Source organism: Microchirus variegatus (assembly GCF_963457635.1).
Source record: "Microchirus variegatus genome assembly, chromosome: 1".
NCBI classification, from domain to species: Eukaryota; Metazoa; Chordata; class Actinopteri; order Pleuronectiformes; family Soleidae; genus Microchirus; species Microchirus variegatus.
The window spans coordinates 44,140,856-44,156,761 of record NC_139802.1 but is presented as its reverse complement, the minus strand read 5'-3'; positions in this window follow the sequence as shown (position 1 = coordinate 44,156,761).

The following is a 15,906-nucleotide window of genomic DNA, read 5'->3' as shown; positions in this document are numbered from 1 at the left end:
ACGCAGTCTAACGTTCAGATAAGTGATCTAATGATATAATGATGATAATGCGAGCCTGTTGTAAAGTGGCTAAAATCAGTTTTTCAATCAATCGTTTTGTTTTCTTTAAAAAACGTCTTCCACCTAAACGAGTCTTGTAGCCACAGTCGAACTATTTCGACACGCTTCTACTTCAGTTTCCACTCGGGTGCATCATCAGTTGCCGTGGCGACGCTGTTTGAAAAGCCCAGTTGTGCTTTTGAAGGTTTGCTGCGGAGGGAAAGTCAGCCGGGGGGGGGAGTTAAGGTCATGTGTTTAGCTGTGATGATTCTCCGTGACCTTCTAACACTAGGACGGCTCTTCCTACCTGGCGTGCCCTTCTCTTCTCGCTCTCCGTCTCCCTCCGTCTCTCGCTCGTCCTCTTCCTCCTGACGCCCACCTGCGGGTTATTGACCAGAAACAGCAGGAATCAGCCTTTCTCACATGATTAATGCAGAGAAAAGACTTCTCCACCTGGTTCACCGAGGACGACAACTTCACTCCTCCAGAATCTGTCGAGGAGTTTCGTCTTCCCGCAAGTTTTTGTTCTTGGCGGAAAATAATCCCGTTGGAGTTAAATCTCCGGCGCTTGCTCGGAGCCAAGTGTCAGTGAGCTCATTTGAAAACCTGGAGCTGGAATGGATTCATGGCGATCAGTCTGAGCTGGGATTTATCTCGCCAGACGTCTGTTTGCAGTGCAGTGGACGATGCCATGCACCGATAAATAAATGTATTTTTCAAACTGAAATCGCAGTTTGATCCAGAATTTCTTCTGCCGTGTTCCAGGAAACGTCCAGACCCAATCGTCTTTCTGAGTCCACGTCTGAAAACTAAACTAACACACTGTTGGTGTTTGGACAGGAGTCAAATTGACTTGATTTTCTTATATTAAGAACTTATATTTTGCTATTGTAGACATACAAAATATGAGAATGAAATTATTATTATAAAACAGTACATTTGTATGTAAGTTTTAGTAGTCTCAGTCGGACTAAGACAACAATTTGGCTTTCTTAATGTCCTGTAAACACATTAGTCTGACTAAAATCCAACTAGCTAGTCTTAGTCAGACTAAGACAACAATTCGGGTTTTCTTAATGTCCTGTAAACACATTAGTCCGACTAAATTCAAGCTAATCTTAGTCGGACTAAGACAATTTGGTTTTCTTAAAGTCCTGTAAACACGTTAGTCCGACTAATATCAAGCTAATCTTATTCCGTCTAACAACACACTAGTCGGACTAAGACAATTTGGTTTTCTTAAAGTCCTGTAAACACATTAGTCTGACTAAAATCCAGCTAGCTAGTCTTAGTCAGACTGAGACAATTTGGTTTTCTTAAAGTCCTGTAAACACATTAGTTCAACTAAAATCAAGCTAGCTAGAGTTAGTCAGACCAAGACAACAATTTGGTTTTCTTAATGTCCTGTAAACACATTAGTCTGACTAAAATCCAACTAGCTAGTCTTAGTCAGACTAAGACAACAATTCGGGTTTTCTTAATGTCCTGTAAACACATTAGTCCGACTAAATTCAAGCTAATCTTAGTCGGACTAAGACAATTTGGTTTTCTTAAAGTCCTGTAAACACGTTAGTCCGACTAAAATCAAGCTAATCTTATTCTGTCTAACAACACACTAGTCGGACTAAGACAATTTGGTTTTCTTAAAGTCCTGTAAACACATTAGTCTGACTAAAATCCAGCTAGCTAGTCTTAGTCAGACTGAGACAATTTGGTTTTCTTAACGTCCTGTAAACAACATATTAGTCTGACTAAAATCCAGCTAGCTAGTCTTAGTCAGACTGAGACAATTTGGTTTTCTTAAAGTCCTGTAAACACATTAGTTCAACTAAAATCAAGCTAGCTAGAGTTAGTCAGACCAAGACAACAATTTGGTTTTCTTAATGTCCTGTCAACACGTTAGTCCAACTAAAATCGAGCTAGTCATAGACCAATTACGTCAATCAGATAGTTCCGTTTTATTCTGAAATTCTGTAGTTGGACAAAACAGTGTCCCAGTCTGACATGGACAAATATTTGATGAATAATAACTATGAAATATTCAAATAGCATCGTTGTTTGTATAAAAATACTGGAGCAGAAGTTTTCACAGCGATGTGGAGACGGACACAGACAGAGTGAGAACAGGAGATGTGTCTATGATCAGAGCGTCGGATCAATACTGAAGAATGTTTTTGTGGACGGTAAATCTGCTCAGCAGCTCACACTCTCTCCTCCGCTCAGACTTTTTTTTTTAATCCTCACTCGTATATAAAGCTGGATTACAGCGCCTCACGAGTCGCCGCGTGGGGCCGCTTTAACGACTGAGGATAACCCTGATTTATTTATTTATTTTAACGGCAGAGGCAGCGCAACGCTCGACATGAACTGTTCAAAAATTAGAGGTTTGATTTAATTTTTCTTATTTTTCCACCAAATGAATCGCGTTTTTTAAGCCTTTCCCACGCCCCAAAACTCACAGATTTTCAGACCGCGTCAGACCTGGTGCAAATTTACGTCTGAAAGCGGTTCGGTGAATGTGCGTAGAAAATTGGGCGTGGGAGGGGCCAACAAAGTGCCCCGCCCACTGTCTAAATTCACCCCGCAGGTTTATCGTACACGTACGAAAATTGGTACATATGTGTAGAAGGTCGGGGCGAAGAAAAAATGGCACTATGACCATGATCCAAACCCAACAGGGAGGCCGGCATCTTGGATTGAACGTCTTGTTTTTAGCGATTATGGCGCGCGATTTTCAAATCGCAGGAGGCGCAATATTTGTTAACGCCAAAATGTGTCAAAATATAATTTTAGATGAATCATTTTCTTGATATGTACACATGATATTCTCCAGACTGCAGGGGGCATCTTTTCTTCTCACAAATATCACAGAGTAAATCATTTTAAATATGTTTTTCCAATGAAAATGAAAATCATATCGCAATTGCAATTCCTGTTTAAAAAAATCGCAATTAGACATTTATTCAAAATGGTTCAGCCCTACGGGTTAGAACTGAAAATTTACTGCTATAGGTTCCAGAGAAACAAACAGGAAACTGAAGTTTGTGTCTGTTTGTAAAGTGATCACTCTCCCTGCACCAAAGTCCATAGAGAAAATCAGTGATTTTTACATCACAACACGCTGTGTATGTGTATGTGTGTGTGTGACTTAACTCTCCTCTTTTATTCATTCTTTTCTTCTCCACCTGTACTCCTCCACGTTTCATTGCAGTTATTTCTCCTCTGATATTTCTATGAGTCAGTCTCTTTGTTAAAGTAGTTGTTTTATTATTTATTAATTTTTTTTTTTTTTTACCTTTTGCGTCCTGCAGGTTTTCATGCAGAGTTGTGGGTGGGAGGCAGAATCTTTGTCCTCTTGATTCTGGTTTACACCTGAACTTTGAAGATTTTTCTGTAAGTTTATTTGAAAGAAAGAAAGAAAGGAAAAGAGATCACTGCTGTTTTCATTTGAACTGACATTCAGTGAAGGGCAGAGTGATCTTCTGCTACATCGCCGCCTTGACATTTTGTGATTTGGCGCGGGAGGACGCGGTGTCATTCGTACGACTCTGCAGAGGTGGATTTGTATTTTCTTTAACCACAGAGCTCAGTGAGAGAGAGAGAGAAAACCTTCATACCCTTTATTCTGCGTTTGCAGAGACTCGACACACATTCATGCTTCTACACGCTCACAATATTTAGATTTCAGTGAATTGTGTGGACAAAGGAAAACGCATTCATTCCAGGTTTTTATGATTTACAATTATGCCTCTAACTATGAAAGGTTAATAATAAACATTCAACGTTCAAATAAACATTACACGACACCTTGCTCGGGTGGCGCTAGCAGCGAAGCTACTTGGCCGTCTACGATGTAGAACCCGAAATACTTCCGCGCTTTGGCGTTGCGATCGAATGTGACGTAACATTTTCTCCTGGAAAAAAGTTTTGCTGTTTTAGACTAACGAAATATGAGAATAAAATTATTATTATAAAACATTGCATTTGTATGTAAGTTTTAGTAGTCTTAGTCGGACTAAGACAACAATTCAGGTTTTCGTAATGTCCTGTAAACACGTTAGTCCGACTAAAATCCAGCCAGTATAGTCGGACTAAGAGAACAATTCAGGTTTTCTTAATGTCCTGTAAACACGTTAGTTTGACTAAAATCAAGCTAGTCTTAGTCGGACTAAGACAACAATTCAGGTTTTCTTAATGTCCTGTAAACACGTTAGTCTGACTAAAATCAAGCTAGTCTTAGTCAGACTAAGACAACAATTCAGGTTTTCGTAATGTCCTGTAAACACGTTAGCCCGAATAAAATCAAGCTAGTCTGAGTCGGAGTAAGACAACGATTTGGTTTTCTTAATGTCCTGTAAACACTGTAAACACGTTAGTCCGACTAAAATCAAGCTAGTCTTAGTTGGACTAAGACAAAAATTTGGCTTTCTTAATGTCCTGTAAACACATTAGTCCGACTAAACGCAAGCTAGTCTTAGTTGGACTAAGACAACAATTTGGTTTTCGTAATGTCCTGTAAACACGTTAGTCCGACTAAAACCAAGCTAGTCTTAGTCGGACCGGACTGCTGTGTCTCAACAAAGACGTCAAGTTTTATACGTGAATAGACCGCGGGTGTTTGAGAAAAAACTGGGTTAACGCATAGCACGTTAACGCATGGCGTGTTTCCATGACGACTGATCGGAAAAATGTTTACGTGCCGCGACACCGGAGTCCAGGCACCGTTTACCAGTTAGCTCCGTTAGCTCGTTTAGCGGCATTAGCACAGCTACAGTCGAACTGTAGCGGTCTGTTTATTAAACGAAAAGAGCAGCGCTACAAATATCCTGTGTACCGCGTATGTGCGCCTCTGTTTTTTAAGTTTAGCGTTACTTTAGAGACTCATTTTAACACTCGATAAACGTCACATGGGTTTAACGTTGACGCCGTTAACACGCCCAGCACTCAAATCAGCTTGACCGTATAACTCTGGTTGCCCCAGGGGAAGGGTGCCAAAAAATGGAACCCCACTGGACACAGTAAAACCGTGAAACCCATCAGTAACAACCTTGAAGTGCAGTTTGACGTCAAGTATATTTGGTTTTATATTTGATGTTGTAAAGGGGCGGAGGATTTCATTATGACTTTGCGTTGAGTCATCGCCGTCTCCTCGCTCTCCTTCTCCCGCTGAGAGGCGTTGAGTCGATGTACGTCAGACGTTTCCCCCGCGGGTCATCGCAGGCACGACTTCAAGAGAAACACCGAGTGAGTTTGGTTTTTGAACAAACGAGAGAGAAGCTGCAGGAGGGAAACGGAGGGGGGGGGGGGGGGGATAACTGAGGTCATTTCAGGCTTTCCGAAACACTGATGTCTTAGACGTCCAGTCACATCAAACCTACACCAGCTCAGATCTAAGATATTAAACGCATATTTGCCACTTAATCTCATCGTTAGACCCTCTTTTCCACCAGGAAACAGGATGTTTGTGTCGCATTGTAATCTCGTCGCTCTCTCACACCAAACCCCATAGAGAGAAATCAACATCTTAAGCTCACGAGGACACGGGAGCTGCTGGTCTACTGCTGCCTCGTGTGGTAAGATTGAGTCACTTGGGTAAATCTGAAGTCAATAAGTCAAAATTCAGCAAATGACATGTTTGAACTTGCTGAAGGAGGCAGCAGTGGATGAACAACTGTTGTCAAGCTAGTCTTAGTCAGACTAATACACCAATTAAGTTTTTCGTAATGTCCTGTAAACACGTTAGTCCGACTAAAATCAAGCTAGTCTTAGTCGGACTAAGACAAAAATTACGTTTTTCGTAATGTCCTGTATTAGGGGTGGGGAAAAAAAATCATCCAAGATTCTGAATTGAATCATAAACTGATTTTCTCCATGGACTTTGGTGCGGGGAGAGCGAGCGGTTTTATAAAAGTTGCACAAACTTAATTCTCCAGTTGTGATGAATGATAACTGCGCTAACAGACCCCGTCTCATCTCTTTCTCGTTGACATTGAACCCTGGCGTGTGGATGTGGAGGATTTTTACAAGTAAACTCACGACGTGAAGCTTCTTCCTCCTCCTCCTCTGGTGATGGAGCTGTGTGAGAGTGCAGTGGGTGGGACGTCAGCCTCGTGACCACCAACTCTTTGCACTTGGAAACAACCCCACACCTCTCTTCCTCTTCTTCCTCCTCCTCCACCACCTCATTCTGTCTTCTTTCTTCACCTTCTCTCTTCTCTTTCCTCTACTTCTGCCTCCGTCACCAGGCAACTGGCTGTTCCTCCCTCTGCTCTTTCTCTCTCTAATCTTCCTCATCCGTAAAGCCTCTCTCCTTCCCTTCTTTGCTGCATTGGATTATGAAAATGTCCATTTCACACATTTCAAACCTTGCGTTTAGACGCAAATCTTTTGAAGAAAGCCGATCGAAAACACTCGAAAACGTCCGTGGATTTGGGTGCAGACGCGCTCCATTAATGAAAACGACAATAATTCTTTCTTTGAATTATCTGGAGCTTTGTCTGCCGTCGTCTCACTTCAGCTCAAAAGTCAGAAAAAGCGGACTTTAGCCTCCAATTTGGTACCATCTCCTTTTGAAACCAGATACGACCATATATGGAAGAGCAGGGGGAGGAGCCCCTAAAATTGAGAGTTTTAGTGAGACTAAGTCAACAATTCAGGTTTCCTAAATGTCCTGTAAACACAAGTTAGCCCGACTAAAATCAAGCTAGTCTTAGTCGGACTAAGACAACTATTACGTTTTTCATAATGTCCTGTAAACACGTTAGCCCAACTAAAATCAAGCTAGTCTTAGTCAGACTAAGACAATTCAGGTTTTGGTAATGTCCTGTAAACACGGTTGTCTGACTAAAATCAGCTTAGCCTTAGTCGGACTTAGACAACAATTAAGTTTTTCGTAATGTCCTGTAAACACGTTAGTCCGACTAAAATCAAGCTAGCCTTAGTCGGACTAAGACAACAATTACGTTTTTCGTAATGTCCTGTAAACCATGAGTCCGACTAAAATCAAGCTAGTCTTAGTCGGACTAAGACAACAATTCCGTTTTTCGTAATGTACCGTAAACACGTTAGTCCGACTAAAATCAAGCTAGTCTTAGTCGGACTAAGACAACAATTAAGTTTTTCGTAATGTCCTGTAAACACGTTAGTCCGACTTAAATCAAGCTAGTCTTAGTCGGACTAAGACAACAATTACGTTTTTCGTAATGTCCTGTAAACACGTTAGTCCGACTAAAATCAAGCTAGTCTTAGTCGGACTAAGACAACAATTACGTTTTTCGTAATGTCCCGTAAACTCGTTAGTCCCACTAAAATCAAGCTAGTCTTAGTCGGACTCAAACAACAATTACGTTTTTCGTAATGTCCCGTAAACACGTTAGTCTGACTAAAATCAAGCTAGTCTTAGTCGGACTAAGACAACAACTACGTTTTTCGTAATGTCCCATAAACACGTTAGTCCGACTAAAATCAAGCTAGTCTTAGTCGGACTAAGACAACAATTACGTTTTTCGTAATGTCCCGTAAACACGTTAGTCCGACTAAAATCAAACTAGTCTTAGTCGGACTAAGATAACAATTAAGTTTTTCGTAATGTCCCGTAAACACGTTAGTCCGACTAAAATCAAGCTAGTCTTAGTCGGACTAAGACGAACAATTACGTAGTTATTTTTTTGTACAGGAATGAATAAATGTTAACTTTTGTCTTAAGTGTGATCACATTATCACATTATCATATACAAACTGCATAATTTGCCTTAACACACTATGCATTGTATCAATTTTTGAATCGAGAATCGTATGAATCGAATCGTGACTCTAAGAATCGGAATCGACTCGTGAGCCACACAAAGATTCACATCCCTATAAAGATATATCGTTTATTTTTTCTTCTTTTCACTCTCGCGTCTTTTCCTCGTCTCCTCCTCATTAGCGTCGCAGAGATATTTACTTTCAGACGAGTTGAGATTCACAGGCAGCGGCCGACTAACCGCACTCGCAGGAGGAATTCATTATTTACGGCCCAGGTCGTATCGAGCCGAATCCTCTGGGACTCGCTGCAGTTTTACGGCCATACATCCACGCTTTAGTTATTTATTCAGTCTCATACCGGACTGTGGCAGCATCTTAGTTTTTATGCCCCACTTCACATCAAGACGGCGATTCTGTTCACTCACTGCCTGAAGCCTGTTTGTTATAAATCTATGACATTTTATATATTTTTAATCACGCGTTTTAAAAAATGGAGGAAGGATATTTACTGAATCATTGGTTTCATTTCGTGGTTATTTTTTTACCCCCGTGTTTATCCGAGCTCACGTGACTCGAGCTCCAGCTGACGTGACTTTATTACACAACTTTCTCTTTCACAGACGTAAATATAATCAGCAGGGAGTGTGTGACACACACACACACACACTCACACACACACAGACACAGGAGACTCATACATTTTTAAACTACAGCGCTGTCATTAACCTGTTCTCCCCCTCCCTTCTCTGTTTATTACCTCAGTTAAAAGGTCACATGTTGTCGCTCAGGTCTCTTGAATTGTGGGTAATTAATGAAGGACACTGGTTCTGGTCACATTTACTGGAAAACACTTGTTTCTGCAGCGTCAGGCGGACGCAAACCTACGAAGCCTACGGACGCAGCAGAAGGTTTGGTCTGGATCAGATTATTTCACAACAGTGGGAGAATATAGTCCAGAAGATCCGGGTCAGGACTGAGATGGACTTGAGAATGAAGAAGGTTCCTGGAAAGTTTTCCAGATTCCAGAAACCTCTGAAAAGTTGTGGTCTAACATTTAATCCGTTCAAACAACCTCTGACATTTCTGGTCTGGTATTCAAACCCCTCTGGAGAATCTCTGGACTTTGGTTCAAGTGACTTTCTCAAACTTTTGAGTTCTTGCATCCATCCCCTTCAGACGATCTCCAGAGCAACTTTTGAAGAGAGATCTTCGGGTCTTACAGATCCTTCCTGGACGTCCTCACACACCAACCCTTCAGTCAATCTTTGGGGTATCTTGTGCAGACAGGTTGAATTTCCGGAATCTGCAGAATCTCTAGACTTTGGTCGGAGTTCTTGCATCCATCCCCTTGGACGATCTCCAGAGTAACTTTTTGAAGAGAGATCTTCGATCTTACAGATCCTTCCTGGACGTCCTCACACACAGACTCTTCAGTCAACCTTTGGAGTATCTTGTGCAGACAGGTTTGATTTCCGGAATCTGCAGAATCTCTGGACTTTGGTCAGAGTTCTTGCATCCATTCCCTTCGGACAATCTCCAGAGCTTCTTTTGCGGACATCTTCGGTCTTAAGAATCCATCCAGATAATCTCTGGATGGCATTGTGAGGACCGACTTTGGTGAACATTTAAGTTCTTACATCTAACATCCTCTCCGGTCAATCTCTGGAACAACTTTAGCTGTCCGACATACCCTTCTGGACGATCTCTAGAAATTGTGGGGACATTTTTGGGGGGACATCTGCTCTCTCACTTATAGACCTTCCGAACCATCTCCAAAAATAATGTCTAGGTCAACTTTTGTGGACACTCGAATTCTCTCATAAAATCCCTTCCCACAATCTTTGGTGCATCGTTTGCAGACATTTGCCGTCTACCATTCTTTTCCAAATTGTTTTTCTTCTTCTGGTTTTCCCTCTCCAGGGCTCACCAAAGTGGATGCTCTGCATATTTGATTTGGCTAAGATTTTTAAGTCGGACTCCATCCTCCTCCATTTATTGGCATATTAACTGGAAACAGTCAGGAGCGACTATAGATCTGTTTGAACAATCTCCAGATAAATTGTCTGGAGCATCTTTCGTGCACAGTTGCACTCACACACACACATACAGACCCTACGGATAATCTCTGGATAACGTCCAGAACGGCTCTTGTGGACCAGTGGGTTCTCACTTGGAGCCTTTCTGGACGATCTCGAGAGAGAGAGAACAACGTAAATCAGACTTGTTGATGTTGTTAAAGCTTCAAATCTGTTAAGAGCTAATCAATGAAGAAGTTGTAGGAGCTAAGATTCAGATTCAGAATCTGAAGAATGAAAAACGGTCAGTTACATCACGTCTGAAATGACACATCCTTGCATAACGCCAACATACCGAGTCGTAACGGCAACAATAGCCTCTCACAGCAAAAGTCGACAAGGGTATTAATTGTTTGGAGACGCCGTGGTGTAAATGTGATTCGCGCTGTTGTTTCCCCCGACTCACACAATGCAGACCTGTGTAGCTCGAGTGCTGCATCATCACGTCTTAACGACTACGAGTCAGCGCAAATGACGGCGTACGGTTTTATTTGAGTTTAAAACGTAGACGAAGAGCAGCAGTTTCGAGTGTTCGAGATTGTTGTTCCGCGTGGGAACGTAGACGTAGATTTAGACCCTTTTTTTTTCCAATCTCTAAAGGTTTCATTTTCAAACGCAGCTGAAATTAGACTTTTAATTGTTCGTTTATTCACATGGTTCATTCGGGGAAACAACAGTGTGTTAACATGCCAGACTTTAGCCAGGGGCTAATTGCAAATGTCCCCGCTGTTGGACTAATAAAGGACGATTGTGCCGCGGCTCGTCATGTGTTGCTGCGTCACGTCACGCATGTTAAACGGTACACAATGAAATAAGGCACAACAGCGAGGGCCTGAAATTAACTATTATTTTCTTGATTAAATGATCTTGATTCAGTTTTAATGATTTCTTTGTTCTAGGCAATAAAGAAACCGGTAAAACACTCAAACTCAGTCACTTCATCTGTTAATCGTCGCAGCCCTAATAGCAGACACACACTTAACTCCAACGACAACACAAAATGTGCAATTCAGCGAGAAAGCAGCAGGAACGACAGGCTGCAGGTGTCAGAATTGCTTAAGGTGCCAAAACGTTGACGTGCCTGGTGTTAAAGTGCTGCTTTTATTGCACATGGATTATTTCCTCTGTCTGCTTTGAGATTTGAACTTGTGACCTTTTTGTGTAAAAGCTGTCCGGTTGTGTTGTTGTGTTGTGATGTCGCAGGTTAAACGTCTTTAAAGCTGAATTATGATGATAAATAAGGATATAAGCTTTAGTTTTTATTGTACTATGTCGTGGTCAAATAACTGCTCTAAGCCACTGTGACTGTGGTCGAGTGTGTGTGTGTGTGTGTGTGTGTGTGTGTGTGAGTCGTATTCAAAGTGTTGTTATCTCACTCTTGGTCCAGTGGCCTTCTCCTCACATCTCCGCCTGCCCTCGCTGCATTTTCCTATTAAGCAAATCATGTGGAACAGAATGAAAGAGTGAACTGTACACGACGACGCGCCGAGAAGCCGCTGAGAAGCCGATTCTTGCTTTGATCCGGTGAGAAGCTGCAGTTGTGTTGTGTTTATTTAAATCGCCTCGCTTGTGTTTTAACCCTCTTATATCTATGTCAGCCTAATTCTACGATGTCCTACTGTCTTATTTTGCCGTTTGCCGGGCTTTGTCAACAGGAAATTTTACTTTATGTGGAACCTTGCCATCCACTCACTCTCCAGCACCAAACCCCATTGAAAAAAATCATCAATTTAAAGGTGAATTATGTAATAAATCTAAAGCAACTGGCCATAAAATCCTCCTAATACGTCACAGAGACTCAGGAATAATGTTCATATAACAAACTGAACTCACCAACAACAACAGTACAGACAAAATATTTGCATTAAAACAAATATTTTGCAGAATGCAAATCATGTTTATGTTTCAAAATCATGTTTTGGCATGTGGCGCCACCTACCGCCGTCTACCGATCATTGCAGTCAGTAGAGTCTCAGCTGCCGAGAAACCACGAGTTGCCAGTTACGTCAGAAAACGAAACCTAAAAGACCTCAGTATTTTGAATTTGAATGTAGTAACTGTTTTTGGCCACATTCTTACATATGGCGCCTTTAAAGGTGCATTATGTAATACATCTGAAGCAACTGGCCATAGAATCCTCACCAACAACAACAACAACAACAGTACAGCCAAAATATTTGCATTAAAAAAAATCTTTTGCAGAATGCAAATCATGTTTTGGTGTCATTTGGCTCCACCTACCGCCGTCTACGAGTCATAGCGGTCAGTAGAGTCTGAGCTGCCGAGCAACCACGGGTCGCCAGTTACGTCTGAGCTACAATGGCGGAGCTCAGACGTGAAATTTTGCGACTTCAATGTTTGAAATCCTTCGTTTAGATTTACCGCAGTGACACAAACTCACCACAGGAGGCAGCAGCAGCTCCTGTGTCCCTGTGAGCTAAAAAAATGCTAATTTTCTCTACGGACTTTGGTGCGGGGAAAGTAAACCTGTTTAAACACTTCAGTTTCCTGTTGAAAATCTCATTTTAATCGACTGGTTTAAAAGCAGATTGCTTGTTTTTTTTCCTCGCCGTCACATGTGGTCATTATAAGGACACGAAACGGAGCGCCGTGATTGGCTGAGAGGAGCAGCAGACGCTCTCCTGTTGTCGTTTGTCAATAATTCCACTTCTGTCCGTCCGTGTCGCGGTTGGTCGACCTTTAAACCAAGCGTAAAGGTCACCCCGCGGATTTCCACTGCAATTTTCTCTCATGGCGCAGATTGAATTAAAAGTTATGGGATTATGATCGTTCATTTCATGTTGTTTTTATTATTATTATTTTCCCCTTAAGCTGTGTGTGCGTGTGTGTGTGTGTGGTGGGTTGTACTCAGTCTCAGCTTAAATGAACCGAACTCCAGGTGTGAAATTGGTGCCATCTTTCAAAAACGTCGCTCTTTGATGGACGACGATAAGCTTCGGTTTCACTGAAGTGTCTTATTTTTTGCGATTAGAGGAGAAAATGGTGAGGAGCAGATGTGTTTGAGGGTTTGTTTTTTTTTATCTCCTCCTCCTCCTCCTCCTCCTCCTCCTCTCTCTTTGTGAGTCTCTTTGTGTTATCGTCACGTCGGGTGTTAGTCGCCGCGAGGCACGGACGCGCACACGAACCTGCTTTCTGTTCGAACGTGACGCAAAATTTAGCCTCTTAAATCAGATTAGATGACGGAGATCGCCTGGATTTATTTAGATTTAATGGCTGTAGAATTGTCAAAAAATAAACGTTAACGAGGGAGTTCTTCTGCCCCCTTTTGTCCAAGATGACGTTTACTTTCCAGATCTGGCAGCTATTCAACCGTTTAGGAATCACGGTACTGAGACGCTAACGCTAACACATGAGCGTCGCGTAGCTAACATACGGCTAAAGGCGGAGTCACAGATCGCCAGTCCGTAGTTTTGTAATTTCCTAGATATCACAAACGGTCTAGTTTGGGAACCTCCAAGGTCATTTTTTTTTAAAGCCGCATTTACTTCCCTAGCTTAGCTCTTAGCATGAGTTTGGGGCCGGTGCAGCAGTGAAGACGCTCGCGGAATCGTTGGTTAACAGCCGACCCTTGACAGCAGCACTGAATCCACATGAATTGTACAACTAATATTTGCTTTGAGTGTCTTCAACGTCCACTTTTAAATTCACTGTCACTTTAACTGCACGCGTGTTTGACTGATTTCCTCAAAAAATCGATGACTTGATATTCCTGAGGCTTCACACACTCGCACACACACACGCACGCACACACACACACACGCACACATACACCCTTATCAGTTAGTAGTTGCAGAGCAGAACAGCCTCAGGTCATGCTGTGTGATGAAAGTGTGTGTGTGTGTGTGTGTGTGTGTGTGTGTGTGTGTGTGTGTGTGTGTGTGTGTGTGTGTGTGTGTGTGTGTGTGTGTGTGTGTGTGTGTGTGTGTGTGTGTGTGTGTGTGTGTGTGTGTGTGTGTGTGTGTTCATGGTGATGTGGCTCCTCCCTCTGATTACACAGAGAAAACAGGAGAAACAGGAAAAAGCTGAAAACCACATGTGAACCTCAAGAGGGAACTAACCAGTCAGCTGGTAACCAGTCAGCTGGTAACCAGTCAGCTGGTAACCAGTCAGCTGGTAACCAGTCAGCTGGTAACCAGTCAGGTGTCAGAACATGACTATCATCTTGTAACCAGTTAGCCAATAACTAGGTCAGTAGTTAGTCAATGAATCAGTCAGACATTCAGTTAGTTAACCCTAAACCATTTTTCAGTTAATTTTACAGGGTTAGTTAATTAGTAAGTTCATCATTTATTCATTATTTTAGGTAATGATTAGTCACTGATCCGTTGGTTGGTTTGTTGGTGTGCTGAGCCGATGACAGATGTAGTAAGTTATTTGGTTTGTTAGTTACACCAATTGTCAGTTATCCAGGAGGTTTATAGTCCGTTTGTTCAGATAGTTATTTAGTTAGTCAGTTGTAGTTATAGTTATTCAGTCAGCCTTTACGGTTAGCTCAGTTCACTGGTTATTTACGCAAATTTGATGAAGTTTGTTGATTAGTCAGTGAATAATGTATTCATTCTCTTAGGTAATGATCAGTTGGTGGTGCTGGTGGTTAGTTAGTTAGTTAGTTTTCCAGAAGGGTAAGAGTATAGGAATACATGATATTGAACCTTTTTGCCAATATCCGATACATGAGCTATGACTAAATTGATCGTCAACTATTTTGATAATTGCTTAATTGGTTTGAAGCTTTCTTCCAAGATTTCAGATTTTTTTTAGCTTCTTAAATGTGAATATTTTCTTTGTTTCTTTGCTCCCCATAACAAAGAAATAATTAAAAAAAATGCGCTAACGGTTGTTAACAGCGTCAACGTTAACAGCACGTTAACGCATGACGCATTTCCATGACGACTGACAAGAAAAAGACGCGCGTGACGCCGTGTTAGAGTCCGGGCACCGTTAGCTCCTTTAGCGCCGTTAGCGCGCCTACAGTGTAACTGTCAGTCGTCATGGAAACGCTTTGTGCGTTAATGTGCGTTGACGTTGACGTCGTTAACGCGCCCAGCACTAGAAAAAACGGAATCATTTTTGATTTGTGGACAAAAACAAGACTTTCGAGAACATCCTCGTTAGTTCGCAGCTCTAGATGACGACGATTCAGATTCTTGCGCTCGCGACTTTCTCAGTGACGACACGTCAGTCTGTTGACGTCACATTTTAGCATCATATCGCTCAGAACCAGGTCCTATCGCTGATGTGAGAGCAAATAAAATGAGTCTGAGTCTCTCTGGAAGTGTGTGGTGGTGTAAAGAGCGTCATTAGTGAGTCAGTTTCCCTGGTTAATGACTAAGTTGTGTGTGTCTCTCTCTCTCTGATCTTCAGTCTCATGCTGGTTAATGAACGCTCCCTGCAGCAGTCAGCTGGTCAGTGAGGGGGCGGGGCTTCGTGTCTGCTCTGCTGCTTCCAGCTCAATCCCTACTCGGCTCTTCCACTCGTGCAGAGATCCAGCCTCATTCAGTCAGACAGACAGACAGGCAGTCAGACAGACAGACAGACAGTCAGTGTGTGTGTGTGTGTGTGTGTGTGTGTGTGTAGATGCTGACCTGCTGGTCAGCTGCCTCTCGTCTTCCTCAGGATCTCGGTGTAGAAGCGACGGAGGATCCTCTGAGGTAAGAGCAGAGCGGCAGAGTCTCGGCAGGATGTTTGTTTGCTGCCGTTCGTCTGTTTGCGTGTTTGTTTGTGCGGCTGCAGAGCGAGGACACACACACACACACACACACACACACACACACAGGGCAGGAAAACTGGATTTTCTTTCTTTTTTTTTTGTAAGACAGGGAAATGTCATCACCGCTGCATCTGTGGCCGTGGAATGTAGCTCACACCCTTTTCTTTATAAGTCGCTAACCGTCAGTTTGTTGGACGTCAGCTGATGTTTTTTTCTATATTTTAGGTTCTTTTTGTTTGGAAACTTTGTTCCAAAATGACGTGAAACAAAGAGCAGCTTCGTCAAAGTTAATAATGGAGAAAACTGTTAAAAACA